This window comes from Rhinopithecus roxellana, chromosome 1 (genome assembly GCF_007565055.1).
Source record: "Rhinopithecus roxellana isolate Shanxi Qingling chromosome 1, ASM756505v1, whole genome shotgun sequence".
NCBI classification, from domain to species: Eukaryota; Metazoa; Chordata; class Mammalia; order Primates; family Cercopithecidae; genus Rhinopithecus; species Rhinopithecus roxellana.
In genome coordinates, this window is record NC_044549.1 from 96,822,353 (window position 1) to 96,831,343 (window position 8,991).

Below are 8,991 nucleotides of genomic sequence, written 5' to 3' on the forward strand. Positions count from 1 at the left end.
AACTTCTTGTAAAATCTAAGGCAGGAACCACCACAAGCAACTTGAGAGTCTTATTTAGCTCAACTGTCTCAGGGCAAGTGTCCTTTGTTGAACTCCCACAACTAATTTGAACTAATTGGCAACACTAACAATTGGGCAGTTTTGCATAACAATTTGAGATTATGTCTTCCCTTGGGAAATAAGAAAACCTGGCAATTCTGGAACTGTGATCCTTCGTGGTAACAGTTAGCTGGAACTTAGTAAAGGTGCCCCATTTAGACCTGGGGAACACCCAGTTTAACACAATCATCACCACTCCTCATTGCTTTACATGCAGCTGGCTCCATTCAGTTACTTTACTTGCCCAGCTCCTGAAAATATGTTGAGTTTGTATCCCTGAAATATCCTTCCAAAGCATTCTGGAACTTGAGATCTGTGATCCATGACCACATTCATGATCTATGGATTTTTAGTATGGTATTCTTCAGACTTGGTCTTCCTCATGTGACACCCAGCTTCAGAGACCAGGGCTGGCTGCTCTCCACTGGGGGCATGACCATCAAGTGCTTCCTCTAGAACAACTGTGAAATTTAAAACAAAGTTAGTCCAGAGGGATTTTGGAAGCCGGATGCAGAATGCAGAAGAAACTCAAGAGAAGGTGTAACAACCAATCTAGGAAAGGTGCAGGTGAAAGTTCAAAGAATCCTAGTCTTTAATATCTATTAAGGTTTTACTATATTCTAGGCACAAAGTGCTAAAAATAAAGGTGGCTACTGCTACCCATTCCCTATCATTACCATCTGTTTCTGCTCCTCCTACTCTTCTGAAGTTGCTGTCTCAACGGTCTCTAACAATCTCTGCTGTGGACTGAATTTCTCGCCTCTCCCAAATTTATATGTTGAAGCCCTAACCCCGAATGTGATAACATTTGAAGATGGGGGCTAGGAAACAATTAAATTTACATGAGGTCATGAGGAAGAGGCACTCGTGATGATATTAGTGCCCATATAAGAAGAGAAACTAGAGAGCTTACTCTCTGCACCATGTGTGGACACAGCAAAAAGATGGCTATCTTCCTGTGAAGCTGGGAAGAGGGCCTTCACTAGAACTTGACCATGCTGGCACCCTGATTTTAGACTTTCAGCTTCCAGAGCTGTGGGAAAATAAATTTCTGTTGTTTAAGCCACCCAGCCAATGGCATATTGTTATGGAAGTTCAAGCAGACTAATACAGTCTCCTAATTGACAGATGCTGTGGTCTTTATCATATGTGGATTCTCTGAAAGGGAAGATATACTCTACTGCTTCACTCACATCTCTTAGCATTAATGGGACATTCTGCTCTTATATCTTAGGCTGCTTCTAAACTTCCTTGACTTAATCATGTCTCCTAAGTCATGTTATTCAAACAAGGTAACATTTGGTTCCAAGGATTAGGACCTGGCATCTTTTTGGAGACATTATTCAGTCTAGTATAGACTGCTATTGATTTTAGTGTGCTAACCTTGAATTCAGCAACATTTATCTGAAGAGCCAACTTTATATAGACAATTATTTCATAAGCAAATTACAATTTTGTGTTTACTAACTCAAAACATTTCTATTCATTCTCTTTTTCCTTCTGTCTCTCCTCTTCCTTCTTTAGATCCTCTTCCCCTTCCTCCTCCTTCTATTTTTGGTCTAATTTTCTTAATTTTGAATAATTTCTTTTTTTGTATTTATAACAACTTTTTGAGACACAATTCACATACTGTACAATTGACCCATGTCAATCGTAAAACTCAGTGTCTTTAGTGCATGTATACAGCTATTCAACCATCATCACAATCAATTTTAGAACATTTTCATCACTCCATAAAAAAACTGCATATGCCTTAGGTGTCAAACCTCAGTGCTTCTTCTCCAAGCCCTAAGCAATCACTAATCTGTTTTTTTGTCTTTATAGATTTGCCTAATCTGGAATTTCATATAAATGAGATTATATAATATGTGGCCTTTTGTGTTTGGCCTGTTTCACTTCTTGTGTTTTCAGGCTTCATCCATGTTGTTGCATGCATCAGCATTTCATTTCTTTTTTATTGTGGTAAAATATAAATAACCTAATGTTTATCATTTTTAACCATTCGTAAGTGTATAATTCAGAAGCATTAAACACATTCACAATGTTTTATGACTATTACTGCTATCTATACCCAAAACTTTTTTATTGTCCTCCTCAAAAACTCTGTAGCCATTTTATAAGTCTCTCTTCCCCTACCCTCCAGCCATATAAGTTGAATCATATAGTATTTGTTTTTCTGTGTTTGGTTTATTTAACTAAGCATAATGTTTTCAAGGTCCGTCCATGTTGTAGCATATGTCAACATTTCATTCCTCTTTATAGCTGAATGATAGTCCATTGTATGTATGTACCACATTTTGTTTAGCTGTTCATCTGTTGATGGATATTTGGGTTGGTTCCACCTTTTGGCTGTTACGAATAATGCTGCTGTGAACACTGGTATACAAATATCTGAGTCTCTGCTATTTTACTGAGTTATTTTCAGTTCCCTAGGAGTGGAATTGCTGAGTCATGTGGTAGGTCTATATTTACTGTCTTGAAAAATCACCCTGGGCAATATGGTAAAACCTCATCTCTATAATAGATACGATAAAATATAAAAAGCACCACCACCAAACTGTTGTCTACAGTGACCACACTTTTATATTCCCACCAGCAAAGTACTAGGGTTCCAGTTTCTTCACATTCCAGTCAATATTTGTTACTTGCTGTATTTAAAAAAATTATAGCCATCCTAGTAGATGTGAAGTAGTAACTTATTGTGGTTTTGATTTGCATTTGCTTTTACTTTATGACTAATGATGTTGAGCATCTTTTAATGTGCTTATTGGTCATTTGGAGAAAGGAGTTTTAGGAGTTCCTTGTATATTCTGGATAGAAATCTCTTATCGGATCTATTATTTGCAAATATTTTCTCCCATTCTGTAAATTCTTTTCACTTCCTTCGATGCACAAAAGTTCTTAATTTTGATGAAGATCAATTCATAGTTTTTTATTTTGTTGTCTATGCTTTTGGTATTATATCCATGAAGTTGTGGCCAAGGCATGTCATCTTATTGCCAAATAACACTCTATGAAACAGATACACCACATTTTATTTATCAATTTATCACTTTATGGACATTTGGGTGTTTCTACCTTTTGGTTATTTTGAATAATGCTGTTATAAACATCCGTGCATTCATGTTGTTGTATGGACATATGTTTTTATTTCTCTTGGATGTATACCTAAAATAAAATTACTGGGTCATATGGTAACTATCTGAGGAACTGCTAGGCTGTTTTCCAAAGTGACTGCATCACTTCACATTCTCATCATCCGTGTACGAGGGTTCCCACTTCTCTACATTCTCACCAACAATTGTCACTATCTGACCTTTCTCATCATAGCCATCCTAGTGAGTCTGAAGTAGTGACTCATTGTACTCATATTTATGTGCATGTTTTATTTTGTTTATTAATACACAAGAGGTTAGCTTGTATTTACAGGCCTTTATTTACATTTCCTTAGTGACTAATGATGTTAAGTGTCTTTTCATTTGCTTATTGGCTATATCTTATTTGAAAAAAAATATCTATTCAGATCCTTTACCCATTTTTAAATTGGGTTGTCTTTTTGTTATTGAGTAGTAATAGTTCTTTATATATGTGAAAATAAGTAATTCAAAATCTAAGCTATTGGAATGCTAAATTATTTTAAGCCTGGAAGGAATGTGATTATGAGGCCTGAGTCACATGACAGGCAGCTATAACCTTGGCAGCTATATCCCAGGAAGCTACAACCTTTGTTTCTCTGATTATAGATTAGCCTTCTTCCTTACCTGCATTGTTTTGCAAAGTATTGTAAGTGACTGAAATATGCCAGGGAAGGCCTCTTCTCTCATCACTGTTGATCTTCGTTATAAGTTAACTTCCTTTTTCTCACACACAGACTTCATAGCTATCACACTGCATTAAGATGGAATGTTAAATACACTCTTTTAAATTGGAAAGAAAAATCAAAACAAGCCATACAGAAAGAAAACAGACTGTAACTAATTAAATTGTTGTAACTCACAAACCAGCTTTGTATAGAAAATGCTATAATCTTGTTAAATTTCTTTGTTTCATGCCTATATACGCAAGAACTTAACTTTTGACTTTGAAACATTAACCCTATTTCTCTGGAATCTGTGTCTTCTGCATGGCCATTCCCAGCTTTTTGCTTGAATAAACTCTTCAAAACTGAATTCTGATCCTTTCAATTGTATCAGGCTGACATATATTTTAGATACAAGTTTCTTTTTTTTTTTATTATACTTTAAGTTCTAGGGTACATGTGCATAACGTGCAGATTTGTTACATATGTATACTTGTGCCATGTTGGTGTGCTGCACCCATCAACTCGTCAGCACCCATCAATTCATCATTTATATCAGGTATAACTCCCAATGCAATCCCTCCCCCCTCCCCCCTCCATGATAGGCCCCGGTGTGTGATGTTCCCCTTCCCGAGTCCAAGTGATCTCATTGTTCAGTTCCCACCTATGAGTGAGAACATGCGGTGTTTGGTTTTCTGTCCTTGTGACAGTTTGCTAAGAATGATGGTTTCCAGCTGCATCCATGTCCCTACAAAGGACGCAAACTCATCCTTTTTTATGGCTGCATAATATTCCATGGTGTATATGTGCCACATTTTCTTAATCCAGTCTGTCACAGATGGACATTTGGGTTGATTCCAAGTCTTTGCTATTGTGAATAGTGCCGCAATAAACATAACGTGTGCATGTGTCTCTATAGCAGCATGATTTATAATCCTTTGGGCATATACCCAGTAGTGGGATGGCTGGGTCATATGGTACATCTAGTTCTAGATCCTTGAGGAATTGCCATACTGTTTTCCATAATGGTTGAACTAGTTTACAATCCCACCAACAGTGTAAACGTGTTCCTATTTCTCCACATTCTCTCCAACACCTGTTGTTTCCTGACTTTTTAATGATTGCCATTCCAACTGGTGTGAGATGGTATCTCATTGTGGTTTTGATTTGCATTTCTTTGATGGCGAGTGATCATGAGCATTTTTTCATGTGTCTGTTGGCTGTATGAATGTCTTCTTTTGAGAAATGTCTGTTCATATCCTTTGCCCACTTTTTGATGGGGTTGTTTGTTTTTTTCTTGTATATTTGTTTGAGTTCTTTGTAGATTCTGGATATTAGCCCTTTGTCGGATGAGTAGATTGCAAAAATTTTCTCCCATTCTGTAGGTTGCCTGTTCACTCTGATGGTAGTTTATTTTGCTGTGCAGAAGCTCTTTAGTTTAATTAGATCCCATTTGTCAATTTTGGCTTTTGCTGCCGTTGCTTTTGGTGTTTTAGACATGATGTCCTTGCCCATGCCTATGTCCTGAATGGTATTACCTAGGTTTTCTTCTAGGGTTTTTATGGTATTAGGTCTAACATTTAAGTCTCTAATCCATCTTGAATTAATCTTCGTGTAAGGAGTAAGGAAAGGATCCAGTTTCAGCTTTCTACTTATGGCTAGCCAATTTTCCCAGCACCATTTATTAAATAGGGAATCCTTTCCCCATTTCTTGTTTCTCTCAGGTTTGTCAAAGATCAGATGGCTGTAGATGTGTGGTATTATTTCTGAGGACTCTGTTCTGTTCCATTGGTCTATATCTCTGTTTTGGTACCAGTACCATGCTGTTTTGGTTACCGTAGCCTTGTAGTATAGTTTGAAGTCAGGTAGCGTGATGCCTCCAGCTTTGTCCTTTTGACTTAGGATTGTCTTGGCAATGCGGGCTCTATTTTGGTTCCATATGAACTTAAAAGCAGTTTTTTCCAATTCTGTGAAGAAACTCATTGGTAGCTTGATGGGGATGGCATTGAATCTATAAATAACCTTGGGCAGTATGGCCATTTTCATGATATTGATTCTTCCTATCCATGAGCATGGTATGTTCTTCCATTTGTTTGTGTCCTCTTTGATTTCACTGAGCAGTGGTTTGTAGTTCTCCTTGAAGAGGTCCTTTACATCCCTTGTAAGTTGGATTCCTAGGTATTTTATTCTCTTTGAAGCAATTGTGAATGGAAGTTCATTCATGATTTGGTTCTCTGTTTGTCTGTTACTGGTGTATAAGAATGCTTGTGATTTTTGCACATTAATTTTGTATCCTGAGACTTTGCTGAAGTTGCTTATCAGCTTAAGGAGATTTTGGGCTGAGACAATGGGGTTTTCTAAATATACAATCATGTCATCTGCAAACAGGGACAATTTGACTTCTTTTTTCCTAACTGGATACCCTTGATTTCTTTCTCTTGCCTGATTGCCCTAGCCAGAACTTCCAACACTATGTTGAATAGAAGTAGTGAGAGAGGGCATCCCTGTCTTGTACCAGTTTTCAAAGGGAATTTTTCCAGTTTTTGCCCATTCAGTATGATATTGGCTGTGGGTTTGTCATAAATAGCTCTTATTATTTTGAGGTACGTTCCATCAATACCGAATTTATTGAGCGTTTTTAGCCCGAAGGGCTGTTGAATTTTGTCAAAAGCCTTTTCTGCATCTATTGAGATAATCATGTGGTTCTTGTCTTTGGTTCTGTTTATATGCTGGATTACGTTTATTGATTTGCGAATGTTGAACCAGCCTTGCATCCCAGGGATGAAGCCCACTTGATCATGGTGGATAAGCTTTTTGATGTGCTGCTGAATCCATTTTGCCAGTATTTTATTGAGGATTTTTGCATTGATGTTCATCAGGGATATTGGTCTAAAATTCTCTTTTTTTGTTGTGTCTCTGCCAGGCTTTGGTATCAGGATGATGTTGGCCTCATAAAATGAGTTAGGGAGGATTCCCTCTTTTTCTATTGATTGGAATAGTTTCAGAAGGAATGGTACCAGCTCCTCCTTGTACCTCTGGTAGAATTCAACTGTGAATCCATCTGGTCCTGGACTTTTTTTGGTGGGTAGGCTATTAATTATTGCCTCAATTTCAGAGCCTGCTATTGGTCTATTCAGGGATTCAACTTCTTCCTGGTTTAGTCTTGGAAGAGTGGAAGTGTCCAGGAAATTATCCATTTCTTCTCGATTTTCTAGTTGATTTGCATAGAGGTGTTTATAGTATTCTCTGATGGTGGTTTGTATTTCTGTGGGGTCAGTGGTGATATCCCCTTTATCATTTTTTATTGCGTCTATTTGATTCCTCTCTCTTTTCTTCTTTATTAGTCTTGCTAGCGGTCTGTCAATTTTGTTGATCTTTTCAAAAAACCAACTCCTGGATTCATTGATTTTTTGGAGGGTTTTTTGTGTCTCTATCTCCTTCAGTTCTGCTCTGATCTTAGTTATTTCTTGCCTTCTGCTAGCTTTTGAATGTGTTTGCTCTTGCCTCTCTAGTTCTTTTAATTGTGATGTTAGAGTGTCAATTTTAGATCTTTCCTGCTTTCTCCTGTGGGCATTTAGGGCTATAAATTTCCCTCTACACACTGCTTTAAATGTGTTCCAGAGATTCTGGTATGTTTTATCTTCGTTCTCATTGGTTTCAAAGAACATCTTTATTTCTGCCTTCATTTCGTTATGTACCCAGTAGTCATTCAGGAGCAGGTTGTTCAGTTTCCATGTAGCTGAGCGGTTTTGATTGAGTTTCTTAGTCCTGAGTTCTAGTTTGATTGCACTGTGGTCTGAGAGACAGTTTGTTATAATTTCTGTTCTTTTACATTTGCTGAGGAGTGCTTTACTTCCAATTATGTGGTCAATTTTGGGATAAGTGCGATGTGGTGCTGAGAAGAATGTATATTCTGCTGATTTGGGGTGGAGAGTTCTATAGATGTCTATTAGGTCCGCTTGGTGCAGAGATGAGTTCAATTCCTGGATATCCTTGTTAACTTTCTGTCTCGTTGATCTGTCTAATGTTGACAATGGAGTGTTGAAGTCTCCCATTATTATTGTATGGGAGTCTAAGTCTCTTTGTAAGTCTCTAAGGACTTGCTTTATGAATCTGGGTGCTCCTGTATTGGGTGCATATATATTTAGGATAGTTAGCTCTTCCTGTTGAATTGATCCCTTTACCATTATGTAATGGCCTTCTTTGTCTCTTTTGATCTTTGATGGTTTAAAGTCTGTTTTATCAGAGACTAGGATTGCAACCCCTGCTTTCTTGTGTTCTCCATTTGCTTGGTAGATCTTCCTCCATCCCTTTATTTTGAGCCTATGTATGTCTCTGCATGTGAGATGGATCTCCTGAATACAGCAGACTGATGGGTCTTGACTCTTTATCCAATTTGCCAGTCTGTGTCTTTTAATTGGAGCATTTAGTCCATTTACATTTAAGGTTAATATTGTTATGTGTGACCTTGATCTGGCCATTATGATATTAACTGGTTATTTTGCTCGTTAGTTGATGCAGTTTCTTCCTAGCCTTGACGGTCTTTACATTTTTGCATGTTTTTGCAATAGCTGGTACTGGTTGTTCCTTTCCATGTTTAGGGCTTCCTTCAGGGTCTCTTGTAAGGCAGGCCTGGTGGTGACAAAATCTCTAAGCATTTGCTTATCTGTAAAGGATTTTATTTCTCCTTCACTTATGAAACTTCGTTTGGCTGGATATGAAATTCTGGGTTGAAAATTCTTTTCTTTAAGAACGTTGAATATTGGCCCCCACTCTCTTCTGTCTTGTAGAGTTTCTGCCGAGAGATCTGCTGTTAGTCTGATGGGCTTCCCTTTGTGGGTAACCCGACCTTTCTCTCTGGCTGTCCTTAAGATTCTTTCCTTCATTTCAACTTTGGTGAATCTGGCAATTATGTGTCTTGGAGTTGCTCTTCTCGAGGAGTATCTTTGTGGCGTTCTCTGTATTTCCTGAATTTGAATATTGGCCTGCCCTACTAGGTTGGGGAAGTTCTCCTGGATGATATCCTGAAGAGTGTTTTCCAACTTGGTTCCATTTTTCCCCTCACTTTCAGGCACCCCAATCAGACGTAGATT